Source organism: Carettochelys insculpta, chromosome 29 (assembly GCF_033958435.1).
Source record: "Carettochelys insculpta isolate YL-2023 chromosome 29, ASM3395843v1, whole genome shotgun sequence".
NCBI lineage: Eukaryota > Metazoa > Chordata > Testudines > Carettochelyidae > Carettochelys > Carettochelys insculpta.
Window position 1 is genome coordinate 10,885,169 of NC_134165.1, and position 19,153 is coordinate 10,904,321.

Below are 19,153 nucleotides of genomic sequence, written 5' to 3' on the forward strand. Positions count from 1 at the left end.
ACGGACAAACCCAGATAGATTGATTTTTGCCTTCTCTTAACAGGCAGCAAAATTAAACTCTGGAAGATTGACCGAACCACGGTCGATCGTCCGGTAAGTGTAGTTTAGCCCCCAGAAGATCAACCACCAGCATGTCTATCTCCTGGTAAGTATAGATGTACCCTTATTCTCAATTTTACGAGAGCAAGGTATTCAAGTTCTTCAGGCCCATGCCAGAGAGGAGCTGGTATTAACATTGTGCAGCAGAGCTCCTGAGCACCAATTTCTGTCCATGCACACAGAAAGGCATAATTTAATGGGAAGTAGTTGGACTTTGCATTCACCCTGCATTATAGGGTAGCTTGGAATGATTTGTTAAATACCACGTGGCTGTCAGAGATTTACCTCCAGTTTCTTGCCAGTATTCCAGTTTATACAGTTGGGTTTGCTATATCAAGTTTATAAAGTGGCAGACTGTTGTGCCTCCGAAGCAGATTTCATAGCATTAGCTTTTAGTTTTATTTCCCAGGTGAACATTTTTTTTTTGTTACAAAGCAAACATTTCCACTCCTTCCCCCACACCCCAAAATACTTCTAAATTCAAAGCATACTGGTAGCAATGGTCTATGCATATTTACCTTTGGATCTGAAATGGACTCTTGCCCAGAAAAACTTTTAGGATGTCTCTTGGTGTGCACCATTGATGAATGGTCACTTACAAAGATATTTAGGTACTTTGTGAAATTTTTAAAAGTACCTAAGTAGGTTAGGCATCCTCTTAGATCCACACAGTCCAGTCTGTGCCCATCATGTGACCAGTCCTTTGGGTGTGACTCTGTTTGTGTGCTGGGCCACTTTTTTCCATTTGTTGTGTTCCAGCCCTGAAATCTCATGTCTCTAGTCTCAAATAGCTAACCTGATCTCTCATGTCAGACGGAAAGAATGAACTCCTGTTTCCTACCCCTCCGACACCTTCCCCACAATGGGTAGCTATCCCAAGGTGATAGGCAGAGTCATAAAAATACTTCAAGAAATTCCTGTTCATCACAGCCACCTAATTCCATAAAGTGCCTAATCTGCATGTTTAGATGTCTGAAACACCTTTTGGAAATCTGTCATGAAGAGCTCATCAGTGAGGTTTTCAAAAGAACTTGTCTCATTTTTTAAAAATGTCATAAGTACTTAGGAGCCTAACTTTCACTGAAAGTCCACAGGCCTTCAGCTTCTAAGGCTATGTCTACATTAGGAAGTTTTGTTGACAAAACCCATGGAGCGTCCACATTCCCAAGGTGTTCTCTTGTCAGTAAATCAACCAAACGCAGCACTTTCATCGACAGCATTCTGCCACTCCCCCATGAGGCAGAACTCCTCTCTTCACAGAGGTCTGTTACCAGAAAGCTGGTCTGCATGTTCTGGGGGTGGGGGAGTGTGCCTTTTGCCAACAGATTGGGATTCCGGAACACCAGGCCACCTTGTCTGCTGTGCTTCCGATTGGCTGTTTTACCGATAGAGCAGCTGGGTAGTCCAGCCGCGCTCTGTCGACAGCAGCTCGCTCATTTTGATCCGCTTGGCAGTCTGGGTGCAGTCTGTCAACAGAAGTTTTGTCAGAAGATGTCTTCCGACAGTAACTTCTGTGAACAGATCGCTTTAGTGTAGGCATAGCCTAAGTGGCTCAGTCATTTTTGAAAACTGGAGTTGGGTACTTTTGAAAAATTTGACCTACGTCTTGGTGAGCTACAGTCCTTTTGAATATTATTGTAGCATAATATTAACCCCCAGCAAAATGGTGATGATGAAGAGGTCTAAGAACAGAATGATGGGTAAATCCCAAGAAAGGGTTGTCAGTCACTTATCCTGTATTTTGTTCGTAGATCCTTGCCTGTTACCATTCTTATCTCTCAAACTGCTCCCTAGTACTCAGTGCTGAACGTTCAGAAAACTTCAGGCTGAGATGTGCTAATCAGTATATTAAAAAACAAAACAAAAAGTGCTTCTGGAACTGCCTCAAAGCAACAGGTTTCCTTCCTTGTGTTGTAGTGGGAAATCTTTCACTATTTTTGACACTTCCCCAAGCTGTCAATCTTACACTTCTTCCTTGTTTGGCTAGCAAAGCATAATGTCTGTTTTAGTTTTTCCTCACTTATTACAGAGCAATTCTTCCTTAATTACATTGTGTCTTACTTTTACCAGATTCCAACTGCTGTTGGTGATCATGGGTTCTGCATTTGCTGCAAAACTACCTACAACTTTGTATCTTAAAATGGAGTATAAATGCTGAAGTGAAGACTCTCTCTAGTCATAACAATCCCATTTGTTGTGGGTTTTATCTGTTCTTCCTAGCAGCAATATATTCTCTTTCCTTGGGGGATGGCCTAAGAAAAACATCATTTGCATTTCTATAGACTTGTTTTTATCATGGGTCAAGTAATTAATGTTGTTGGCATGACTCCCAGGTCTCAGCAAAGTAACTGGGGTAGTCTTGCTACTCATTTTGTTTGAGAATTAATCCCATATAACTTTTTATAGACTTTAGCTGATGCCAGTCTACGCATTTAGGCTTCTGGCATGCTAGTTTAATGTTACAGTAATAGAGTAGCGAGCCATAGACCCAAATCACTATGTTCTGAGAACATGACTTATCAGAAAGATAAAATAGATTTTTTTAGACCTGTAACCAAATTACATTTTATAGAAATCCCAGGAAAAGTACCTTGGGTGGATTGCATTTTCTGTAGAAATGCTGTGTTGTAGCCATGTTTGTCCCAGGACATAAGAGAGAGAAGGTGAGGGAAGTTGTCCAATAAAAAGAAAAAAAAACAAAACACACAATCCACCTCACCCACCTTGCCCTTTATCAGGGAGTAGCCGCGTTAGTCTGGATCTGAAAAAGCAATGAGGGGTCCTGTGGCACCTTGTAGACTAACAGTTTCTCCTCTCTTGGTGTTCACATCTCCAGATCAACTGCTGGTCGTAGGCCTCACCCTCCCTGACCTAGTTAACCTCGTTATCTCCAGCGTTGCTCTGGCCTGCCTATTTATGCCTGCCTCTGCAAATTTCCACTACCTGCATCTGACGAAGTGGGTCTTTGCCCACAAAAGCTTATGCTCATATGTTTCTGTTAGTCTGTAAGGTGCCACAGGGCCCCTCGTTGCTGTACGTGGGTATTGTTGTAAGAACACAACTTCTAGCTCAGCTTTCCTGGCAATTGAGTTCTGTTGAGTCTCTGCAATAGTTGAAGTCAGCCTCCTGGTTTTTTTGTTTGTTTGTTTTTTAAATAAAATCAACTTTTAAAAAATCTTTAGACCCTTTATCCGAAAGAGTTGCCTGTTAACATGTCTGGGACAGCTGCAAACAGGTTTTCTGCTTAGCTGCATATCAGTGTAAAGGTTTTTGTTTTTTAACGTGTAACTCTCAGTTGCTTGCTTAAGCTCAAAGCTTTTTGTTTGATCTAAGCCATTCCTTTTCTCTGAACCTGTTCCTGCCTGCCTGTCTGATGTCCACAATGAATTTCAGCCTTGATTGCAACTGCTCTGTTGTAGAGTACTTTTTACTTAACATCCTTTGTTCTTACTAATACCTGGCCTGCAAAAATACAGGAAGAAGCAAGCACATTGTACAGTTGGGGCTTCCTCAGGCTAAACTCTACTCTGTATTTTGCTCTGGTAGCACTAATGCTCTGCTTGTTCTCCCAGTGTGTATGTCTGTCTCTCTCCGCCTCCCCAGCTGTTCCCTAATTCCTGTTTCTTAAAATTTAATTGAATGTTTAATATCTTGTATGTACATGGTGCCTTTCATCATTAAGGTTCCCCAGATTCTGTTTATGTACAATGATAGTGATACACATATATACCCTCTGTGGGAGGGAGCTGGTTCACAGCACTCTGGAAAAGAATATGAGGACAGGAAACTTTGGCTGAGGACACCTGGTCAACTTCCTGCTTCCTAGAAAAAGTGCCTTAGGATCTCTGATGTCTGTGTTGAGCACTCCAAACTGGAGTTTCTAGTCTTCTCCTCAGATACAGTTCTTTGGAAGGGTAAAGACTAGAGATGGGGGGCAGATTGGTGGGGATGGGTTAAACCTGGGTTTGGGGGTGGGTTTGGGGGCTGAGAGGGGTTAAACCTGGGGATGGGAGTGGCAGATTTGGGGGCTGAGGCAGGTAAAGCCTGAAGATGGGGGTAACTTAACCTTCTGACTGGTACAAACCATTGTGTGTGCACTGGTCTTAAAACGGGTGACAAAAAGTACAGTTGGATGTTATTTATTAAGGACTGTCTAGTATTCACATTCATTGCGGCTCTTGAAGTATTGTTTTTGGTTTTTTTTGCAACTGAATTTGAAAAAAATGGCTCTTCGTGCTGTTAATTGCAGACCTCTGTTCTAAACTGCCCCTTCCATCAATACAGCATTTAAGCAGCTACATTTTTCTTGTATTTCCCTTCAGTTCTCCCAGTTCCTAGACCTATATGCTGCAGTTACTCATATATTCACATTAAAATAACTGCCTTACATCATTCATTCTCAAAAATAAAACATCAACTTTTTATTGAGAAGTAATCGTTGCTAGAATTGCCTCATATAAACGTGAGATACAGGGAATGACGTTTACAAGTGTATCTGGGTTGATTCGAAACAACCTCTCAGCTCACTTTTACCTGCAGAGTGCCCTCATTTGAAGGGCTTAGTTTAATTTATGGCCAGATTTCACTCTTAGCACATTCTTCCTCCCCGCAGCCCCACATAGGAAAAAGGAAAATTGTTAAAATTTCTTACAGCTCTTTCTTCTGTTTCAGCTGTTTCCAACTGGTGAAATCTCAGTGGGTCTTTCTCACACAATTAAGTCTAAGTGATTTTCCGTATTTGGGATTGGATTTCCCCCAGTCAGACTCTCTTGACTATTTAGAATTTTTCACCTTCTTTTGGACTATGGGGCACAGGTAACGTGGTAGGATCGTTTCGGTCATCTCACCTAATCTGTTCTCTGCCACTGGGGGCACAGACTCTGGCTTTGGTATAACTTGGTCTTTGCCTGTGGCAAGCAATAGTACAGTCTCCTAAGAGCTGTACTACTTTGGTCTAATTCTCATCCCTGGGTTTGGTGGTGACGAGTGGTTAGTGAGCCGTGACATACAGGCAGTCGGACGAGATAATGTGGTGATCCCTTCTGACATTAAACTGCGATTCTTAGCTGAGTGATAAAGCTTGCAACAGCAGGAGTGCATGAGGTTGAGTCTTTACGGTTTATCTAGTCTAGAGTTTTATATTGATATGACAATTTCAGTTACGGGTGTGATGTTTGCTATAATGAGAGAGTGAAACTTTTTCAGCCATTAGCACAGCCATGTTTATATGAGTGGACAAGTGCTTTATTTGTCCTCTAAATTTACAGGAATAAGTTGTACCTGTGTCTATAATTGCGTATGCGTTCAGGAAGCATTGTAATGCTTCAGCTATACAAGTCTAGTTAAAACTGTGCAGTTTTTGTATGTAGAAAAACACTTAGGGCTTGTGTATACTACCACCCTCCTTCGAAGGAAAGATGGTAATTAGGAGTTTACTAATAAAGTGCTGTGCTGCATACGCAGCACGTCATTAAGCAAATTCTGCCCCCGTGGCAACTTATAAGTTTTAAAATTTGAAGTACGGGCTCATGTCTAACCGTGGCTCACCCGCTGGTACTTGGAAAGGCTGGGGCAACTTCGAAGTCCCTTTACTCCTAGACGCGAGCCAGTATTTCGAAGTTTAAAACTTTGAAGTTGCCACGGGGGGGAATTTGCTTAATGAAGTGCTGCGGATGCAGCGCAGCACTTCATTAGTAAACTCTCAACATCCTAATTACCATCCTTCCTTCGAAGGAGGGTGGTAGTGTAGACACATCCTTAATGAGACCTAGGCTGTCACAATTAAGCCTTATCAGACTGGTGGGCACCAGCCATTCTTGTACAAACAGTAGTCAAATACAGTGTACAGTGCCACAATGTAGCTTTATTTTAGAGCATTTTTCATCACCTAATGTTCTACAGAGCTAAATCAGGACTGGCTACTGAGGCATGTGAGGGAGAAGGATGCTCTTAGTGAAGATTTGATGAGATGTAGGGACATAAAATCCTGTTTAATTGATTATACTAAGTTTAACTGATTACATGGGTTGGGATGAGGTGTATGGGGAGGCTGATTTAGCTGCAGACAGGGCTGATCAGCTGGGCCGAAGTGGTGTGCCAGGGACCAGGGCTACACTGGCTTAGCAGCAGTGTCCCTGCCTGCGGCCCTGCTGCAGGTAGTGGTGGGGAGGCTCTAGCATGGCTGGGACAGCCATTGTCCTCAGGAGCCCAGCCCAGGAGCACTGTGGGTCGGGGTACTACAGGTGGACCAAAGCAGCCCCAGTCACAGTGTACTGTCTGGCAGAGGAGCTGCTCCAGCCAGTGACCTCTCCAGACTGTCATTCTTTGTCCCCTGCCCCCCTCTCCCTCTTCCTTCTCCTCCCCCTGCCCCCCGTCAGGGCTTCTGTGAATGGGGATACTCTGCTTTGGCTGGTATGGCTCTGCCTGCAGTGGTGCTGCCTGGTTGAAGCAGCCCCCTGCCCGTGGCAGGCAGGGACTGCTGCACCCCTACTGGTTAAGCATAACTGGTAAGCCTCATCCTACACAGGTGAAGCTTACCAGTTAAGTGGTTAAACTTTCACATCCCTGGTTACAAGGAAGCTTTTCAAAGTGGCAGGAGCTGTAGACAAATCTTTTACTACCAGAGTTGCCAGACTGTACCGTTGTGCCAGAAAACAAAGTTGTTGATGAAACTTTGTCACAGACATAGCCAATTAGTTCATTTTAATCATTCATTTATCATTATCTCAGAAGACTTAGGCTATGTCTTCACTAAAGTCTGTGTTGATATAATTTGTCATTTTGGGTCCGAATACACCTCCCACTCCAAGTGACATAAGTTACATCAATATAGGCACTTGTGTGAAAAACTCCGACATAGCTTCTGCTGCTGGCGGAGGTGAGTTTTTTTTGTTTTGTTTTGTTTTGTTTTGTTTTGTTTTCTTATGAGTACTGGAGAAATGTCTCCCATGTCTTGCATACTGTGGCTTCACCAGTTGTGCTGCAGCAGCACAGCTTTATCAGTATGGCTGTAGCTTTCTATATGTAGATGTTACCTTAGTCATTGCATGTGTCTTTTAGGAGTTGTGTGTGCATGGGTATGTGTAACTTTACTTATGGCTTTGATAAGATGACGGAGTGTGTGGTCAGTATCCTTGGTTTTTGTGTGTTCCTAGAGTCTCCAAATCTGAGAAAAACACCATCTATAATGTTCTCCCTCAGCTTGAAACTGTAGTGGCAAGAGTTGAACCTATGGTAGTCAATAAAAGAAAAATACTAAATTCAAGTAAAGTAAAAAGGCTATGTGGAACTGTCTATTATTGTGTCACTACCATAATCCCAGACCATTGAATGCCCTCAAAATAAAGAAGGAGCGTAGATTTTTGCCTGATTTTTTTGTGTTGATTTGAAGTGATGCTTTGTGGGAAGCCAGCAGAGAAAAAGGTTGTATGTGTTTTCAGTATCTCCTGTTGCGGAGAAGGTGCTTCAATATTCTGTACCATTGACGCTTCCTTTCCACTGAAGACTTTGTGTCCAGGCATACAGTAATCCCTCGAGGTACGCAATGGTTGCGTTCCATGCAGCCCTCGCTTACCTTGAATGTCACGTAAGTCGGGGATGGCTTTGGGGGATGGGTTGGGGCCCTGGGAGGGGACGGGGGGTTAAGCTTGAGGTGGGTTAGGGCTGTGGGGCGGGGTGGGAGGGTGCAGTTGAGCTGCGGTATGCAGGGGGTGGGGGTTGAGCCAGGCCAGGGGGTTGGAGTCAGGGCTGGGGTGGTGGTGGCTACAGGGGTTGGAGCTGGAGCCCCACGTGCCGGGGATGTGAGCTGAGGCTGCGGGGGGTTGTGCGGGTGAACCAGGGCAGGGCTGGGTTGAGCTGGCAGGGGGATTAGAGTCCCTGTGCAGGCCACCGGTGTCTGACAGCTGGAGCCCCAAGTGTGCGTGTGTGTGTGGGGATGTGGTCTGGAACTGTGAGGGGGAGGCGTTGATCCAGGCAGGGGGGTTGAGCGGGGGATGCACTAGAGTGGGGTGGTTTGGGGGTGAGGAGGCTGAGAGCCTATCAGCCTTGCATTGTGTGAATGTGAAACTGCCTAAATCAAGGGCTTACTGTGTGAACTGGGGTCAACCTCATAAGTGGAGATACTCTGCATACTCTGAGACCTTACTGTCCTGTATAGCTGTTGTCCAGTCAAGAGGTGACAGAGGTGCAAATAAATAAAGCCAGCTCATCACGTGTCAAGGTGGTATTTTTGGCTGTGAACTCTTCAAAGTGTTTTCTTGTGCCTACCACCATCACCTCTCCCATCCAGGGTCAGGTTTAGTTTCAACCAGCTGTTCTTCATCCATGAGCGGATCTTGCCTCTAACTCTGGGCTATCTGGTTTAGGTAATGAAATAGACATGTATGGTGACAGGCAGATGACAGAACTCTGCCTAGTCTTGGTGTCCTGGGTACCGTCCATCTCATCTGAACAGTTCAGCTAGTGGCTGCATGTAGATCATGAATAAGACCACAGAGAGAATTAATTTTTATGGAACTCTGCAAGTGAGGGGTCTAATAGTGGAAGTGCTGTTTCCCATCATCACTCATTGGATGCTTCCCTGCAGGAAGAACTCAAACCATTTTAGCACATTATCCTGGACTGCAGCCACACCTCTCTGTGCTGTGCTGTCTTTCCTATCTCATGGCAATCAAGAGAACTGCAGTGAGGTACAGGAGGAAGAGAGTGAATATATGCCCTTTATCTGTTAACAGGAGATCATCTGTCAAACCACTGAAGTGGTTTCAGTTGTAGATCATGGGGTGTATCCAGAGTTTCTGTTCTAGGATAGTAACTTCCTCAGTTAAATGAGCTTAAAGATGGCCTTTTGAGTAGCTTCTCTGAACTTGCTTGGGAAATGGAACATTTGATGTGGAGGCAGTCTTTGGCCAGAATGGATGCACAATGGATTTCTTCATAGTTGGTCCCGCCACTGTGTTTTTGAAGGAGAAGCTTCAAGGAAGGAATTTCGAACATGGGTGGCTCAGGTTGCTCAAGATTCTTCTTCACAAGCTTTGGGTTGGGAATCCTATAGGTTAGTGTGTCCAGAACTGAAGTTCTGAGGTCTTGTGAATTCAGTGTAGAATAAGACAATAGAGAGTTTAAAAACAAGAAAGGTAGTTTATCCTTCTGAAGGGTTTGAGGAGTTAGAGGAGTGTTTCAGTGTTGGGGATATATGATATCATAGAATGTTAGGACTGGAAGGGACCCCAAGAGGTCATCGAGTCCAGCCCCCTGCCCTCATGGCAGGACCAAGTACTGTCTAGACCATCCCTGACGGACATTTATCTAACCTGTTCTTAAATATCGCCAGAGATGGAGATTCCACAACTATTTGTACACGTGAAAAGAAAGTAATCTTCTATACAATTACCCACCAAGAACTAGACCATGATTTCACTCATAGCAATTGATTATAATGCTCCCAACAAAAATCTGACTCATTTTGTGGCCATGGGCAAATTGCTTAAACTCCTTGTCTTGGCCTTCCCTGCTGTAAAATCAGTTAAATGTTGAAAGTGCTATATGGATTCCCATATTTGGAGAGGCTCCAAACTTATTTTGCACTTGCAATAAAAATGGAAAAAAAGAATAAACTGATATATGAGAAACTGTTCCCACATAGAACAGCTTCTTAATAGCCTCTTTTACATGCTAGCATGTTTTTAGGGGGGTGAATTTTCCTGGTGGCAGACTTGCCTTTCATTTCTGTTTGTCAGTAAGTTCTGTACATCTAATTTCCTGTGAAGCTCTGTTTAAATTTTACCCCAGGAGTCTGTCTAGACTAGGATAAAATGTTTTTGCTTTTCAGTGAGTTAGTAAAACATGTTTTGGGACTACTTCAGACTGTGGATTGAAATAAAGTGAGAACCTTAGCACTTGATTGTAGTAATATCCAAATTCATGGGTTGATTAGCATCTTGTATAGACATAGAATTGTAGAACTGCAAGGCAACAAAAGAGGTCCTCTAATCCAGTCTCTTGCACTCCTAACAGAATGAAGTATTATCTAGAACATATCTGACAGGTGTTCGTCTTATCTGCTCTTAAAAATCTCCAAGGATGGAGTTTCCACATCTTCCATAGGCAATTTATTCTAGTGACTAATAACTTTGACAGGAAGCTTTTCATAATGTCTAACCTAAACTGTCCTTAATGCAGTTTAAGCCCATGGCTGTTTGTCCTTATTCTTTAGAGGTTAATGAGAACAACCTTTTATATACTTGAAAACTAGTGTCATGTCCCCTTTCAGCCTTCGTTTCTCCAGACTTAAACAAACCCATTATTTCTCAATCTTCCTTCATAAGTTATGTTTTAAATACCTTTAATCATTTTTGTTACTCTTCTCTGAACTTTCTCCAGTTCAGTAACATATTTCTGGAAATGTGGTGCCCAAAACGGAACACGCTACTCCTGTTGAAGTCTGAGTGTGGCATTAAACCTACTAAAATAAGTGTTCTGAAATTCTGAGTATTGAAATTAACAAAAATGACTCCTCTTATCCGTCTCCCAAATATGATTATCATCACAAGTAACCATCCTGCTAAGCACTGCAGTTTGCTGTTTACTCAAGGCTATGTCTTCACTAGCAGGCTGACAGTGGCATAGCTGTACTGATATAGTTGCACCGTCATGAGATCTTTCTGTGCTGTTCCATGAGAGCTTTCTTGTTGATGTAAAACCAGGATGAGTGGCAGTATCTTTCTCAGCTGGAGACCTGATATAGCGCTGTGCTTGTGAGCACTTTTGCCAGCAAAACATGTCACTCAGAGGCCGTGTCTACGCTAGCCAGAAACTTCGAAATGGCCATGCAAATGTCCATTTCAAAGTTTTTGGCTAGTGTAGACGTAGCCAGAGATGGGTTTTGGGGGTGGGAAGGAGATTTCCACACCCTGAGAGACATAAGGGAAAGATAGATATAGTCTCTTTGTGTAGTGAGGGGAGATGTGATATAAAATGACACCTCTCTGCCACCTTTCTCCTTTCATTTGTTGTAGAGACATGAGGTTCTATATGGGCACAGATGCATGGTTTTAAGTTAAATTCACTGAATTTAACCACAGTCTCCACTCACTCCAAATAGTTGTGTGGACCACTGGCTCTCAATCTTTCCAGACTGTTGTATCTCTATCAGCAGGCCTGATGTACCTCACTTAAATTACTTGCTTAGAAATATGGAGATATACATTTCATAGAGCTGGAAGGTGACCTTGAGAGTTTGAGTCCAGTCCCCTTCCTGGCAGCAGCAAGCACCGTCCTTGGCAAATTTTTTAAAAATCTATCTGCCTGAGACCCCTAAATGGCCTTCTCGAGGACTGAGCTCACAACAGTGGGGTTAGCAAGCCCCTGAGCTATCTCAAACCACTGAGCTATCCCGCTCCTTACAAAATCAGAAATAAAAATGCAAACGTGGCAGAGCACACTATTACTGAAAAACTGCATATTATCTAATTTTTACCATATAATTGTAACATGAATCAATTAGAAAGTAAATATTGTACTTACATGTCAGTATATAGTACAAAGAGCAGCATGACCAAATAATTACGTGACATTTGAAGTTGGTAGTGACTTAGGTTACATAAAAACCATTAGCTGTTGTAAAAGTAGGAAGATGTATAGATGAATTGATATACTGGCTGGAAGACTGTTGTGTACTTCTAGGGAGTACATGTACGCCTGGGTTGAGGATCACCCCGGTAGATGATGTTTGACATGTTTGTTGGAGTGCTCTAGCTTAAGGAGAGTCTTGTAACAACATGTGTTGATTTACTCAGCTTTAAAGCTGTTATTAAATGCTGTCTGCACAGATACAGGAGAAGAGCTTAATCCATAAACAATAACTTAATTGAAAAACACACCTTTTTAGCCAAAGTAGGTACTTTTTTCTTTAACTTCACATATGGCACTTGGTAGCTTCGCTGTTTGCTAAATTTTTGTGAATATGTTTCACAGAAACTGGGTAAATAGCAAGGGAACTTTGAACCTTTGCTTTTACCTGAAACAGCCCCCAACTCCTTGCAAACGAGAAGGATGTGTGAGATTGCAAGGGAATTAACTGATAAAGATGTAGGAGGCCAGGGATATACGTGGGAACTGGGGGATGGGAAGAGAGTTATATTCAGGGGGTCCTGTGTGGGGAGACTAGGGCTATGGCCTTACATATCCTCTGATTCCCTTGTTTTCTGAACAGGGAATGGGGTTGCGTCAGGGTGCCATTCGCTTCCCTGCTTTCCCATTTCTCTCCGCCTTCTTTGTGATGCAAGCACATTTCTTTAGGTTAAAAACAATTCACACAAATAACCTCCAAAGTAAGGCAGGAAGCAAAGAGAACTCTGGAAAAATGTGTGTAGTTTGTTTTTAAAAAATGTAACAAGGGGTGTTGTGTGTAAGGAGCTGATGGGGGGGGCCAGAGCCTCTGGGTGACCTGAGGGCTAGCGGGAGAGCCTGCCACCCACTGCAGGGTTTCCTCTCCTCCCGCTGCACTCACCAGCAGCTGTGTCGGAGGTAGAAGAGCGCAGTCCAGCTCACGCCGCTCCTTTGGCTGTCGCTCGCAGGAAGGGCAGGACTGCTCCTGCAGTCACCAGTGGGAAGTGGAGCAAATTGGCCACGGGAGGAGAGCACGCTGGGGCAGCCAGCAGTGAGTGTGGGGGACTGGATCCCCTGTCCCACTGTTCTCCTTGCCACATTGATTGGGAGAAGAAGCAGGGCAGGGGCTGAGCAAGGACAGGGAGGGGCAAGGCCTGGGACAGAGAGAGTTGTCTTCCCCAGGCTCTGGGGGTTAGCTCTGCCTTTCCCCTGGCTGCAGAGTGGGGTGACGTGGCCATTGGTCTCCATGTCCCTATCCCCAGTTTCCCCTATATATAACTTTACTTAACCTCCGTTGAGCACTCGCATTGATGTAGCAATTTATGACCACGTCCACGCTGCTGGATAATTCAGCATTTAGTGAACCTTGTGAAGACACAAGGTTGATTCTTCCATTGATGCCTATACTCCACCTCCCCATGAGGAGGAAGCTGTCGATGGGAGAGCGGCTCTCTTCAACGTAGTATGATGTAGCCACCTCTGTAGGTCAACCTAAGTTATGTGGACTTCAATTGTGTAATTTCATTTAAATAACTGAACTCATGTAACTGAGATTGATCTGTACTAGTGCTGTATGTGAGCCCTGAAATATAGAAGAGGAGAAAAACGAGAAGAGTTTTTTAGAGCCAACTAAGGCTACCTGCAGCTGTGTTTAAAAAGACCTGTTTCTTTCCTTTGTTCACAAGTAGGTCCCTACCAAATTTTTGGCCATGAAAAACAAATCCCAGGCCATGAAATCTGTTCTTTTGAGTGCTTTTACCTTATATTATGCAGATATGTTGGGAAGGAGGGGAGAGACCAACATTTCCGAATAAAGGTGTGGGGTAGGGGGGTCATTAGGTTATTTTAGGGGGATTGCAGTATTGCCACATTTGTCTCTGTGCTGCCTTCAAAACTGCAACTGGAGAGCAGTGACTTTTTGGTCCTATATCCAACTCTAGAGGCAGAGTCACCCTTACTTCTGCACTTCCACATGGAGCCAAATCTATAGCTTTATAATAGAGCTTGGAAAAGTTAGTATAACAGTAATACTACTTTTAGAAGCACTTTGAGAACTGTGCATAAACATAATTTCCACTGTCCACCTGGAGAAACTGAAATGCATGGTGGGAAGTGACTTTTCAAGATCACAGAGCAAGTCAGTGGCACAGCTTGAAATAAGACATATTATAAGCTCCCTGGACTAGGGGTTTTGCCTTATTTCTGTTTGGAAAGTGTCTGGCTCATTGTCGATATTATCAAATACACATCTTCTGAGTAAGCCTGATGGTGGTCCATTACACATTGCCTGCTGGCACATGCAGAAAAAACTTCAGTGATTTTTCTCACTCGTACCTGCATCAAAAATAGCAGAAGACAACAGATCCCAACAATGGGGAGCCAGGTATGTCACAGGAAAAAAAATTGTAGAGCATTCAGCATTGATTTTTGTAGACTTTAAATTCCTTGGATGAACCATGCAAGGGAAGGGTTGCATGTTACCCGTGTTCATCCTTCCCTTGGAAAAGCCTTGTAATCTTTTTGTGGCATTGTAAAGATCTTGCTCTAGAAATAATACTGTTTGAGTTGCTGACTCTAAGATTACATATAAACTGCGGAGAACTGTCAGCAAGATATATGCAAATTGCGCTCTGTAATTTGCGTATCTTTTGCCAAGAGGCCTGTTGAGAGAGGCTTTTCCGACATTTGACTGGTCCACACAGGGCCAGAGGTTGGGAAAAGCCCCTCTGCCAAGACATCCCTTATGCCTTGTGGCACGAGGTATACAAGGTGTGCCTGCAGAATGCTTCCACTTTTCCAAGAGTGGTCTCAGAAAAGCGAAAGCATTGTTTGGATGCGCCTGCAATCGAGACATAGCCAAAGTGGGGGAATAAACACCTTTAAAAGAAGCAAAGCTCTTGTTTTAATATACTACTTAGAGATGTGAGGGGTGGGAATAACAGAATATATAAGCTCTGGAAGAAGAATATTTTTCTCAGTAGAATGTTTTTATTTTCTTTCCCAAAGCTTTCCATGAGGTGGCAGATGCTCTTCAGAAGTGCACTGACAGAATTTTAAAGAATGATTCAATAATCTAATCCTTTGCTTTACATTGCATTTTCAAACATGCTAAAAATCAAAAGAGCAAAGTATTGTCCTGCGGCTGTGGGAAAAGGAATAAAAATGCTGTTCTCTCAGTAGCCAATCCTCTGCTAGTTCTGCCTTAAGAATAGTTTATTGAAGTAGTTTTTCCTGGCTATATGTGGTATAAATCTCTACATATGCAGGTTATCATTCATAGTGAGTAAGATGTTAATTTTTGAGGGAGACAAAATGAATCCTCCCTAGTATCTTGCAAGATCATCTAACTGCAATTCTCAGTGCACAAGTCTCAAATTTTTGAACAGCGCTACTTGTTACACTGTCAGAATCGTCTGGGGAAAGTGTGAAATACTATGGTGTCTTTTCCCTCAGTTTTGATTGGTTTGATGAAAGCCACAAGAGTGACTGCTGATCAAATTCTTTAATGTCTTAAACAGCTTTTATGTGTACTTGAAGGATAAATGCATGAAGAGAGACTGAAAATCTTAAGTATTGGTCAGCAAAAAGAGCTGTTTAAGTGACAGATGTTTGACACTCTTTACTTTTGCCTCACATTAGTGTATTTTGCCTTGTAAATTAGAATAACCCTTATTATTTTGCAAGTTTAATAGACTTTATTAGGAAAAAAAAAATTTCTCCTTCTAGCTAAGTACATTATGCAGCTCCATGTAAAACCCCAAACCCCATCTTCACCTAGTCGCCTTTCAGTAGCTTCTCTCTTTTTAGGGCTGACACTTTTTTTTTTTTTGTTTCTTAACAAAACTTTAAAGGATAATTAATGCCCCATTTTGACCATTCCCTGTCTGGAATTCTCCTGTTATCACAACATGACTGCTCTTTCTTCAACGGTTTCCAAAACCTGCTGTTTTAAAATTGCTGATGAAATTCACCACTGGGCTCGCAGAGGACAACATTTCCCATGACTGCCTTGAGAACAGGTGCATTGCACGGACTGTGACTGTGCAGTCTCCCCTCATACACTGCCTCAAACTCTTTTGCTTTCTCTGAGAGGGGAGCATAGTTTCCATAAGTACAAAATCTTTGGTACTGAGAGAACCTGCTAAAACGCTTGGCAATCATTTTACATCTTCAGAGTGCTCTATAAGTCCTTACACTAACAAGTGGGCCTCCTTATCTCAGTGGGCTGCAAGATTGTCCTAACCAAGATGGTGTCCCAGCCTAGGGCAGTTTTGCTAACTTGCCCTGGCACACCTAGAATTCGCAGGGTGTCCAGATTGAAATGTAGCAGCATTTTGATTGGATGCAGAGGGAGTGTATGACTCACACAGTCACTGTTGGGTGTAGTCTGCACATGCCCTTGCTTTGTATGTATTTCACTTTAGTAATGCCAAAAACGTGGGGGAGCCATGTGAATGAAAACCAACAGACTCTGGCAACCCTTTGCATGGGAAACAGTAAACAAAATGTCTTGTTGGCCACGCACACCGTGATGGGCTACACTGCACACCGCTGACTTACATTTTGTGATGCAAGAGGTGGTAATTTCTTTTACAAATGGAGAAATTGAGGCATAAAGCTAGGAATCAATTTATCAAAGACAAAACCAGTCATTGGCTGACCTGAGATTAGAAATCTGGAATACCTGATTTCCAGTTTTGAGTTGTAGACCACAGTGTCTACATCTACACTACAGTGAAGTTACTGTTGGAAGAGATCTTCCAGCAAAACTTCTGTAGACAGATCACATCCACACACAAAAGCAGTTCAAATGAGCAGTCCGCTCTGTCAACAGAGTGTGGCCAGACTACCCAGCTGCTCCCTCGAGAGAACAGCCAACCAGAAGCTCAGCAGATAGGGCTGCCCAGTGAACTAGAAGCTGTCTCTGTCAACAGAGGACCCCCTGGGTCATCTACATGGCTTGTGTCTACAGAAACTGTTGACAAAGGCATTCTACCTGAATACAGAGAGGCGCGATGCTGCTGGTGTCTATCCGGTTTTGTCGACAGTCTGTCAACCAAAGTACATTTTGCATGTGGACGCTCCGCGGCTTTTCTGACAGAAGGCCAGCTTCCCCAGAAAAGCCCTCTCCTGTAGACATAGCCTAAGAGGGTTGCTTACCTAAAGTGTGGATGGTCTTTGTCATGCATGATGGACCAATGTCTTTCCTGGTTGATGATAAAACAACTGGCTATACTGGGACTGTGCTTGGTGGATACTATCACATCCTTTTGGGAGAACATGGTACTCAGCTGTTTGTCTCGTGGGGTTTTCTGAATCAGCAGAAGCCTCCAACTCAGCCCCCTTCCTCAAGGACAGGGGGTCAGCAACCTTTCTGAGGCGGAGCACCAGGATTAGACCTTTTAACCTCCTATGTATGGTCTGAGTCCATACTTGTAACAGCTGTGTTAATGAATAAATACAGATGCAGAGCTTTGCCGTTGGGGTGGTGGTTGCTGGTAGCATTAGGTGGTCTTTTTATTAACCCACAGGCAGCATGGCTTTGAGCAAGCTCCTGGCTGCATGAGGGTGGAGAGGTGGGGCTGAGCTCCCACTTTGCATGCCAATGAAAATTGGCTCACCTGCCATTCTTGGCACTCCTGCCAGGGGTTGCCGACCCTTGCTCTAGGATCTTTGGGGCTTGTTGTTGTTCATGCATTTTGCGGTTTCCATTTAACTTGTTTTGAGTTTCTGGGAGGAGTAGTGATTATTTGTGGCTAGTTCGTCCATTATATGTTTGTTCAAAAGCTATTTACCCCTTTTTGCTTTCACATTTTCTTAACAAAGTTAAATATAGTTCCAACTGTGATAGCAAATTTTGTAGATACCCTTTAGAAAAGACAGCATTGCAATCCACTCATTTCCCACAGGCCACTAAACTGCTATTGAACGTAACAGCTTTTCAGCCATGACCACCTTGGGCCAGACTTGATAGAACACTGTAGGGAGGGGAAAAGCTCCACATCTCATCAGACCTTTAAGATATGCAGTTACTCTATACCCCTAAGCCATCTTTAGCTACCATGAAAATGCAGACTTCTCCCCCTACCCTGCCACATACTCCTCCGCTCCCATTCTTGTTTTGCTGGAGCCACTCCTGTATTTGACAGCTCCTAAAATAACTTTCTCCAGCCTCTGTGCTCTTGAGGTATTTTTACGTGGTCAAACACTTTAAAATCTCAACAAAAAGTGTGTATTTTTTATGAACTAATTTTGGCTGCATTTTGGTTCCATTTTTGTTCTTGGCTCCAGTGATGTACGTTGGCTTTCTGCAGCCAAGAGTGTAATGTAAAGTGAGAGGCTAGAAGCAACATATGAGCAGTCAGGACACGTTCACACAGTAAAATCCCTGAAGAGATAACATTTTCTTTATTATAGCTTTTTAAAATCCAGCTATAAAAATATCAGTGGGTGGAGGGAACCATTATTTCTAGACTTTGAGATGGTGGGGGTTACTTTATTTACTCTTTTTTTTTTTTATTTTTTTATTAATAAGAATAGCTCCACTAGTAGCGTAATAGGACAGAGTGCTTTGTTATCCGTGGCTATAATCTGTGATAAATTACCCTTGCTTCCAGCCATGTAGTTTACCCACTAGGGAGTCAGATTATTGCCTTGTAAAATGGAGCACCACTCCTATAATCCCTTAATTAATTAAATGACAAATTTTAGTTCTCTCCCTTTGAAAATATAACTTGTATGTAGAGCAGACTCGATTTATCTAACTACTTCTGGGTTGCATGTTTTTCTGTAGAACGGTAGCATGTGTGCATGCCTTGTATACTATATTTAAAAATCAATGAAACATATTGCTTTTCTCTAGTACCTTCCATCTGAGGATACAGGAGTGTTTTGCAAATATTTATTAATTCTTAGTCCTATTGTGAGATACGTAGGTACTGTCTTCAGTTCCAGATGGGGGTTTGAGATGAATACTGAGGGTACGTTAACACTGCAGATGGGAGAGCTGCTCCCAGCGTGAGTAGTCAGACTTGCAGTAGCATGGGAGGCAGTTTGAGGTAGCAGGGGGCCAGGCTGGGTTTGTACTAGAGTGGCTAGTCTGAGTAGCACTTATTTGAGCTGAACTGGCATGTCTCTACTCATGCTGGGAGGCAAGCTCCTAGCTACAACGTATACTACCCTAAGGTGGAGACAGCAGGAAGTCTCTTCCTGTGGTCAGGCCATGAAAGAACCAGGAATGGAACCCTGGGTGTGCAGACTACGTATCTCTTATTCTGACCATTGGACAAGCTTTCATTGCTCCTCTTTTAAATACTAGATGATATTTCCTCTTTGCAAGTGCAAAAATTACAGGGTCACATTAACTCAGGCTGGGTGAACCCTTTTTTTTTTTTTCTTGCATGTGATCTAAGGAGTTCAGAAAGACATCTCTTCCCTGTGTCAGCAG

General features: G+C 43.2%; 1 protein-coding gene across 6 annotated transcripts in view; it reads left to right on the forward strand.

Moving 5' to 3' along the window:
* Nucleotides 1–19,153, forward strand: part of LOC142002936 (cyclic AMP-dependent transcription factor ATF-7) — a 121,003-nt gene that overhangs the window by 13,264 nt on the left and 88,586 nt on the right. Inside the window, exon 2 of one of the 6 annotated variants that reach the window (XM_074979451.1) lies at nt 44–145. The exons of the other annotated variants lie outside the window; for them this stretch is intronic. The gene's annotated coding sequence lies outside the window, so the exon portion shown is untranslated. The remainder of the gene's footprint in view (nt 1–43; nt 146–19,153) is intronic. 6 annotated transcript variants of the gene reach the window in all.